Genomic DNA, 9,320 nt, shown 5'->3' with positions numbered 1-9,320 from the left:
GTTTCATCTATGATGTCACACTGGAGGATAGAATGATCCTCCGAAGGATGCTTCATAACTCCATTCAGATTGAAGATTACTACTCGGCCATCTATTTCAAAAGAGTATGTTCCTAAAAAAGCATCTAATTTGAACTTTGAGGTCTTCAGGAATGGTCTTCCGAGTAGGATTGATGATGGCTTCTCTGAATCATTTTGGGGCATCTCCAAGATATAAAAATTAATGGGAAATGTGAGCCCCTTAATGCCCACTAATACATCTTCAGCAACTCCAGCCACTGTAATAATGCTTTTATCTGCTAACACAAAACGAGCTGCCGACCTTTTTAAGGGAGGGAGCCTCAAAATATCATATATAAACAAAGGCATTATACTCACACATGCTACTAAATCACACATGCAGTCAGAAAATACCACACCACCAATAGTATAATTAACCATACATGGATCTGGGTCACTACACTTTTTAGGTAAACCTCCTATTAAAGCAGATATGGAACTACCTAAAGGAATAGTTTCTAATTCATTAATTTTGTCTTTATGTATACATAAATTTTTTAGAAACTTGGCATATTTAGGTACCTGTTGAATAACATCAAAAAGAGGAACAGTTACCTCAACCTTTTTGAATATCTCTACCATTTTGGGATTGGGTTCCAGCTGCTTCCTGGGCTTCCTTGCAAGTTGTGGAAATGGAATGGGAGTGGTGTTGATACGTGCTTCAAATGTTCGTGATATGAAGAGTTCAAGTGTTATTTAGAAGATATTTTAGTTTACTTTTTTAGAATATTTTATTTAATGTATTTTGATTTTGTTTATTTAATTACTAGATTGGGCCTTATGTTTATGGGCTTTAGGGTTTTCTTTGTTTTAACCTAATAAGAGGTTATAAATACCTCCTTAGCTATTGTAGTCGTAGCATAGAATTTTTAGTGGTTTAAAAACCCCTTTTTGGTTTCGTGATGAAACCATGGTGTGGACAATTGAGGTTGAGGAGTCCCTCTCTTGTTACATCGGGAAATTAGGTAGAAGGTTGAGGAGTCCCTTCGATTCAATTTCCAAACTATGGCGTTGACAAGTTAGGTTGAGGAGTCCCTTCGATTCAATTTCCAAACTATGGCGTTGACAAGTTAGGTTGAGGAGTCCCTTTCTTGTTGCGTCAAGAAATTGGGTAGGAAGTAGAGTGATTCTCTTTGTACTCAATTTCAATCTATCCTTTTTATTTCTATTTCAATTTTAATGTATCTTTTTATTCAGTTTGAATTCTTGTCTTTATGTTTATCCATTATTTCCGTATCATTTGGTATCAGAGCTCAGGTATTAGATTAATTCTTATTAATCTATATTTGTGCTTCTTTTATCATAAAAAAAAGAGTCCAGTGTTTTTCGCATCTTTCTTTTTGTTCTTGTGTTCTTATTTTCGTTTGCGTTTCATTATTGTAAAAAAAAAAAGAAGAAGCATTAAAGTGAAAAAAAAAACAAAAAAAAAAGAAGAAAAAAAACCAAAAAAAAAATTATCTTCCTTGTAATTATTGTCCTTTTCATATATTATTTTTTCCACCTACAAGATTCGAGGACGAATCTTTTTTGAAGAGGAGGAGAATGATATGTGCTTCAAATGTTCGTGATATGAAGAGTTCAAGAGTTATTTAGAAGATATTTTAGTTTACATTTTTAGAATATTTTATTTAATGTATTTTGATTTTGTTTATTTAATTACTAGATTGGGCCTTATGTTTATGGGCTTTAGGGTTTTCTTTGTTTTAACCTAATAAGAGGTTATAAATACCTCCTTAGCTATTGTAGTCGTAGCATAGAATTTTTAGTGGTTTAAAAACCCCTTTTTGGTTTCATGATGAAACCATGGTGTGGACAATTGAGGTTGAGGAGTCCCTCTCTTGTTACATCGGGAAATTGGGTAGAAGGTTGAGGAGTCCCTTTGATTCAATTTCCAAACTATGGCGTTGACAAGTTAGGTTGAGGAGTCCCTTTCTTGTTGCGTCAAGAAATTGGGTAGGAAGTAGAGTGATTCTCTTTGTACTCAATTTCAATCTATCCTTTTTATTTCTATTTCAATTTTAATGTATCTTTTTATTCAGTTTGAATTCTTGTCTTTATGTTTATCCATTATTTCCGTATCAGGTGTCTTCTGCAGTGTCTGCGCCCTTTGGTGCTTCCTCCTGTGGTTGAACTTCTTCTTTTTCATCTATGTCCTGTATATCCTCTTCCTCTTCAACATCTTCTATTTCCACTACCTCTTCAGCTGAGGCATGTTCTGGTGGGCTTGGCTCCTCCTGATTCCTCTCCTGCAGTGTGGTTCCGGACCTTAGGGTGATGGCATTAATGCCACCATTTGGATTGGGTAATGGTTGAGAGGGAATTCCACTGGAGCTCAAAGGCTGGTTATTGGAGTTATTCATTGATCCAATCTGTGAGATAAGAGCTTGGAAAGTAGAGTTCAGACCATTTAGTGTAGCATAAATGTTATTTTCCATGGTCTGTTGTCTCCGATCAATAGATTGTAGTAAGTCGTCATTAGAAGATGAAGAAGGATAAATAATTTGAGAGGTCTGCTGTTGGGTATTCTGTGGTCCTTGGGATTACCTCAGGTGAGGTGCTCTGTAAGGCTGGTTCTGGTTCTGCTGCATGTTGTTGTTGTTATTCCACCTCTGATTTCCCTGATTATCTTTGCCTCCTCTGTTATTGTTGTCCCTCTAATTCTGGTTAGAATTGTCCTGCCATCCATGGCTATAATTGCCACCTTGATTGTACCCTTGGTTGGGGAGGTCATAGAAGTTATGAGTGGCTGCCACGGTGTTGTCTTCCTGCTGGAGCTGCAGACATTCGTCAGTATAATGGCTATAATCAGCACAAATGCTGCAAACTCTCTGTGGGACTAACTGTTGGCTTTGCTGTGGTGGAGAAGGTTGAGCTTGCTGAACTTGTTGTTGATTCAATTGCATCTGCTTCAGCAAGTTGGTCATTTCACAGATACTCTGGGTTAGAGCGTAGTCTCTCTGCTAGAGGATACTTCGGCAACGGCTTTTGAACGGCCTTGTTTCTACCTGTGATTCCAAGTGAATTCAGCTAAGTCACTGATCAATTGCCATGCCTCATCAGTGGTCTTGTACTTTTTCATAGACCCATTGTAGGATTTTGGGTTTAGGGTTTATGGTTTAAGGTGGCTTTAGGGTTTGTGGTTTACGGTTTAGGGTGTAGGTTTCAGGGTTTAGTATTTAGTGTTTATGGTTTCGAGTTGAGGGTTTATGGTTTAAGATTTAGGGCTTGTGGTTTATAGTTTAGGGTTTAGGCTTTAGGGTTTGTGGTTTATGGTTTAGGTTGTAGGGTTTAGGATTTGGTGTTGAGGATTTAGGGTTTGTAGTTTAGGGTTTAGGCTTTAGGGTTTGGGCTTTATGGTTTATGGTTTAGGGTTTAGGGTTTATGGATAATGGTTTATGGTTTAGTGTTTACGGTTTAGTGTTTATGGTTTAGGGTATAGGGTTTATGGTTTAAGTTTTAGGGTTTATGTTTAAGGTTTATGGTTTAGGGTTTATGGTGTATGATTTAGGGTTTAGGGTTTATGGTTTGGTGTTAAGGGTTTATGGCTTACGGTTTAAGGTTTATAGATTAGGGCTTAGGCTTTAGGGTTTGTGGTTTATAGTTTAGGGCGTATGGTTTATGGTTTAGGGTTTATGGTTTGTGGTTGATGGTTTATGTTTAGGGTTTAGGGTTTATACTTTAGGGTTTAGGCTTTACTGTTTGTGGTTTAGGCTTTAGGCTTTAGGGTTTGTGGTTTATGGTTTAGGATGTAGGGTTTAGGGTTTAGGGTTTATGGTTTTGGGTTGAGGGTTTATGGTTAGGGATTAGGGTTTATGGTTTATGGTTTAGCATTTATGGTTTATGGTTTAGGGTTTATTCTTTGGGGTTGATGGTTTATGGTTTAGGTTTTAGGGTTTATAGTTTAGGGTTTAGGTTTTAGTGTTTTGTTTTAGGGTTTATGGTTTAGGGTTTAGGGTTTAGGGTTTATGGTTTAGGGTTTGGGGTTTAGGGTTTATGGTGTAGGATTTATGGTTTAGGGTTTAGGATTGAGGGTTTGGTGTTTATGATTTACGGTTTAGGGTTTAGGGTTTAGGATTTCGGTCTTAGGGTTTATGGTTTGGGGTTGAGGGTTTATGGTTTAGGGGTTGAGGGTTTATGGTTTATGGTTTAGCATTTAGGGTTTATGGTTTAGGGTTTATTCTTTGGGGTTGATGGTTTATGGTTTAGGTTTTAGGGTTTATAGTTTAGGGTTTAGGTTTTAGTGTTTGTGTTTTAGGGTTTATAGTTTAGAGTTTAGGGTTTAGGGTTTATGGTTTAGGGTTTGGGGTTTAGGGTTTAGGGGTTTATGGTTTATGGTGTAGGATTTATGGTTTAGGATTTAGTATTGAGGGTTTGGTGTTTACAATTTACGGTTTAGGGTTTAGGGTTTAGGATTTCGGCCTTAGGGTTTATGTTTTGGTGTTTAGGCTTTAGGGTTTAAGGTTTATGGTTTGTGGTTGAGGGTTTATGGTTTAGGGTTTATGATTTAGGGTTTGTGGTTTATGGTTTAGGGTGGAAGTTTAGGGTTTAGTGTTTAGGGTTGAGGCTTTAGGGTTGAAGCTTTAGTGTTTGGGCTTTTTGGTTTAGGGTTTATTGATTACGGTTTAAGGTTTAGGGTTTAGGGTTTGTGGTTTGTGGTTTAGGGTTTAGGGTATATGTTTTAGGTTTTAAGCTTTATGGTTTCAGGTTGAGGGTTTATGCTTTAGGATTTAGGATTTGTGGTCTATAGTTTAGGGTTTAGGCTTTAGGGTTTGTGGTTAATGGTTTAGGGTTTGGGCATTATGGTTTAGGGTTTAGAGTTTAAGGTTTATGCTTTAGGGTTTTGGGTTTAGTGTTTAGGGTTTAATGTTTAGTGTTTAGTATTTAGGGTTTAGGATTTAGGGATTAGGGTTTAGTATTTAGTGTTTAAGGTTTATGGTTTAGAGTTTATGGTGTATGATTTAGGATTTAGGGTTTATGGTTTGGGGTTAAAGGTTTATGGCTTAGGGTTTTGGGTTTATAGTTTAGGGCTTAAGCTTTAGGGTTTGTGGTTTATTGTTTAGGGTGTATGGTTTTTCGTTTACGGTTTATGGTTTGGGGTTGATGGTTTATGGTTTACATTTTAGGGTTTAGGGTTTGTGGTTTAGGGTTTATAGTTTAGGGTATGTTGTTTGGGGTTGATGGTTTATGTTTTAGGCTTTAGGGTTTATGGTTTGGGGTTGAGGTTTTATGGTTTAGGGTTTAGGCTTTAGGGTTTGTGGTTTAGGGTTTAGGGTTTAGGGTTTATTGTTTAGGGTTGAGGTTTTATGGTATAGGGTTTAGGATATGTAGTTTATGGCTTAGGCTTTAGTGTTTGTGGTTTAGGGTTTGGGGTTTAGGGTTTAGGGTGGTTTACTGTTTGTGGTTTAGGGATTATGGTGTAGGATTTATGGTTTAGGATTTAGGATTGAGGGTTTGGAGTTTATTATTTAGCATTTGGGGTTGAGGGTTTATGGTTTAAGGTTTAAGCTTTAGGGTTTGTGGTTTACGCATTAGGGAGTAGGGTTTAGGGTTTAGGGATTTTGGTTTTGGGTTGAGGGTTTATGGTTTAAGATTTAGGGTTTGTGGTCTATGGTTTCGGGTTTATGCTTTAGGGTTTGTGGTTTATGGTTTAGGGTGTAGCGTTTAGGGTTCTGCGTTTATGGTTTGGGGTCGAGGCTTCTGTATTTGTGGTTTATGGTTTAGTCTTTAGGGTTTGGGCTTTATGGTTTAGGGTTTAGGGTTTATGATTTAGGGATTATGGTTTAGTATTTAGGGTTTAGTGTTTAGTGTTTATGGTTCACAGTTTACGGTTTACAGTTTAGGGTTTATGGTTTAGAGTTTAGGGTTTAGTGTTTAGGGTTTAGGGTTTATGGTTTAATATTTATGGTGTATGATTTAGGGTTTAGGATTTACTGTTTGTGGTTTAGGGTTTAGGCTTTAGGGTTTGTGGTTTATGGTTTATGGTGTAGGGTTTAGGATTTAGGGTTTTTGCTTTGGGGTTGAGGGATTAGGGTTTATGGTTTATGGTTTAGCATTTAGGGTTTATGGTTTAGGGTTTATTCTTTGGGGTTGATGGTTTATGGTTTAGGTTTTAGGGTTTATAGTTTAGGGTTTAGGTTTTAGTGTTTGTGTTTTAGGGTTTATGGTTTAGGATTTGGGGTTTAGGGTTTATGGTTTAGGGTTTATGGGTTTAGGGTTTATGGTGTAGGATTTATGGTTTAGGGTTTAGGATTGAGGGTTTGCTGTTTATGGTTTACGGTTTAGGGTTTAGGGTTTAGGATTTCGGCCTTAGGGTTTATGGTTTGGTGTTTAGGCTTTAGGGTTTAAGGTTTATGGTTTGGGGTTAAGGGTTTATGGTTTAGGATTTATGGTTTATACTTTAGGGTTTAAGCTTTACTATTTGTGGTTTAGGGTTTAGGCTTTATGGTTTGTGGTTTATGGTTTAGGGTGTAGGGTTTAGGATTTAGGGTTTATGGTTTTGGGTTGAGGGTTTATGGTTTAGGGATTAGGGTTTATGGTTTATGGTTTAGCATTTAGGGTTTATGGTTTATGGTTTATTCTTTGGGGTTGATGGTTTATGGTTTAGGTTTTAGGATTTATAGTTTAGGGTTTAGGTTTTAGTGTTTGTGTTTTAGGGTTTATGGTTTAGGGTTTGGGGTTTATGGTTTATGGTTTAGGGGTTTAGGGTTTATGGTGTAGGATTTATGGTTTAGGGTTTAGGATTGAGGGTTTGGTGTTTATGGTTTACGGTTTAGGGTTTAGGATTTTGGCCTTAAGGTTTATGGTTTGGTGTTTAGGATTTAGGGTTTAAGGTTTATGGTTTGGGGTTGAGGGTTTATGGTTTAGGATTTATGGTTTATACTTTAGGGTTTAGGCTTTATTGTTTGTGGTTTATGGTTTAGGATTTAGGGTTTGTGGTTTATGGTTTAGGATGTAGGGTTTAGGGTTTAGGGTTTATGGTTTTGGTTTGAGGGTTTATGGTTTATGGATTAGGGTTTATGGTTTATGGTTTATCATTTAGGGTTTATGGTTTAGGGTTTATTCTTTGGGGTTGATGGTTTATGGTTTAGGTTTTAGGGTTTATAGTTTCGGGTTTAGGTTTTAGTGTTTGTGTTTTAGGGTTTATGGTTTAGGGTTTAGGGTTTAGGGTTTATGGTTTAGGGTTTGTGGTTTAGGATTTAGGGGTTTAGGGTTTATGGTGTAGGATTTATGGTTTAGGATTTAGGATTGAGGGTTTGGTGTTTATGGTTTACGGTTTAGGGTTTAGGGTTTAGGATTTCGGCCTAAGGGTGTATGATTTGGTGTTTAGGCTTTAGGGTTTAAGGTTTATGGTTTGGGGTTGACGATTTATGGTTTAGGGTTTATGGTTTAGGGTTTATGATTTAGGGTTTGTGGTTTATGGTTTAGGGTGGAAGGTTTAGGGTTTAGTGTTTGGGGTTGAGGCTTTAGGGTTTGTGGTTTAGGGTTTAAACTTTAGTGTTTGGGCTTTTTGGTTTAGGGTTTATGGATTACGGTTTAAGATTTAGGGTTTAGGGTTTATTGTTCGTGGTTTAGAGTTTAGGGTATAGGTTTTAGGGTTTAAGCTTTATTGTTTCAGGTTGAGGGTTTATGGTTTAGGATTTAGGGTGTGTGGTCTATAGTTTAGGGTTTAGGCTTTAGGGTTTGTGGTTAATAGTTTAGGGTGTAGTGTTTAGGGTTTGGGCTTTATGGTTTAGGGTTTAGGGGCTTAGGGTTTATGGTGTAGGATTTATGGTTTAGGATTTAGGGTGTGTGGTCTATAGTTTAGGGTTTAGGCTTTAGGGTTTGTGGTTAATAGTTTAGGGTGTAGTGTTTAGGGTTTGGGCTTTATGGTTTAGGGTTTAGAGTTTAGGGTTTATGCTTTAAGGTTTCGGGTTTAGTGTTTAATGTTTAGTGTTTAGTGTTTAATGTTTAGTGTTTAGTGTTTAGGGTTTAAGATTTAGAGATTAGGGTTTAGTATTTATGGTTTAGGGTTTGTGATTTAGAGTTTATGGTGTATGATTTAGGGTTTAGGATTTATGGTTTGGGGTTAAATGTTTATGGCTTAGGGTTTCGGGTTTATAGTTTAGGGCTTAAGCTTTAGGGTTTGTGGTTTATTATTTAGGGTGTATGGTTTTTGGTTTACGGTTTATGGTTTGGGGTTGACGGTTTATGGTTTACGTTTTAGGGTTTAGGGTTTGTTGTCTAGGGTTTATAGTTTAGGGTTTGTTGTTTGGGGTTAATGGTTTATGGTTTAGGGTTTAGGGTTTATAGTTTAGGGTTTAGGCTTTATGGTTTGTGGTAGTGTTTAGGGTTTAGGGTTTATGGTTTGGGGTTGAGGTTTTATGGTTTAGGGTTTATGCTTTAGGGTTTGTGGTTTAGGGTTTAGGGTTTAGGGTTTATTGTGTAGGGTTGATGTTTTAGGGTATACGGTTTAGGGTTTATAGTTTATGGCTTAGGCTTTAGTGTTTGTGGTTTATGGTTTAAGGTTTAGGGTTTGGGGTTTAGGGTTTACGGTTTACGGTTTGTGGTTTAGGGATTATGGTGTAGCATTTATGGTTTAGGATTTAGGATTGAGGGTTTGGAGTTTATGATTTAGGATTTGGGGTTGAGGGTTTATGATTTAAGGTTTATGCTTTAGGGTTTGTGGTTTACGCATTAGGGAGTAGGGTTTAGGATTTAGGGATTTTGGTTTTAGGTTGAGGGTTTATGGTTTAAGATTTAGGGTTTGTGGTCTATAGTTTCGGGTTTATGCTTTAGGGTTTGTGGTTTATGGTTTAGGGTGTAGCGTTTAGGGTTGTGGGTTTATGGTTTGGGGTCGAGGCTTCTGTATTTGTGGTTTAGGGTTTAGGCTTTAGGGTTTGGGCTTTAGGGTTTAGGGTTTAGGGTTTATGATTTAGGGTTTATGCTTTAGGGATTATGGTTTAGTATTTAGGGTTTAGTGTTTAGTGTTTATGATTTACAGTTTACGGTTTACGTTTAGGGTTTATGGTTTAGGGTTTAGGGTTTAGTGTTTAGGGTTTAGGGTTTGTGATTTAATATTTATGGTGTATGATTTAGGATTTAGGGTTTATGGTTTCGGGTTAAGGGTTTATGGCTTAGGGTTTAAGGTTTATGGATAAGGGTTTATGATTTAGTGTTTAGGGTTTAGTGTTTATGGTTTACGGTTTAGGGTTTATGGTTTAAGTTTCGGGATTTATGTTTAAGGTTTATGGTTTAGGGTTTATGGTGTATGATTTAGGGTTT

The sequence above is a fragment of the Arachis ipaensis genome, chromosome B09, assembly GCF_000816755.2.
Source record: "Arachis ipaensis cultivar K30076 chromosome B09, Araip1.1, whole genome shotgun sequence".
Lineage (NCBI taxonomy): Eukaryota > Viridiplantae > Streptophyta > Magnoliopsida > Fabales > Fabaceae > Arachis > Arachis ipaensis.
This window is presented reverse-complemented; position numbering follows the sequence as displayed.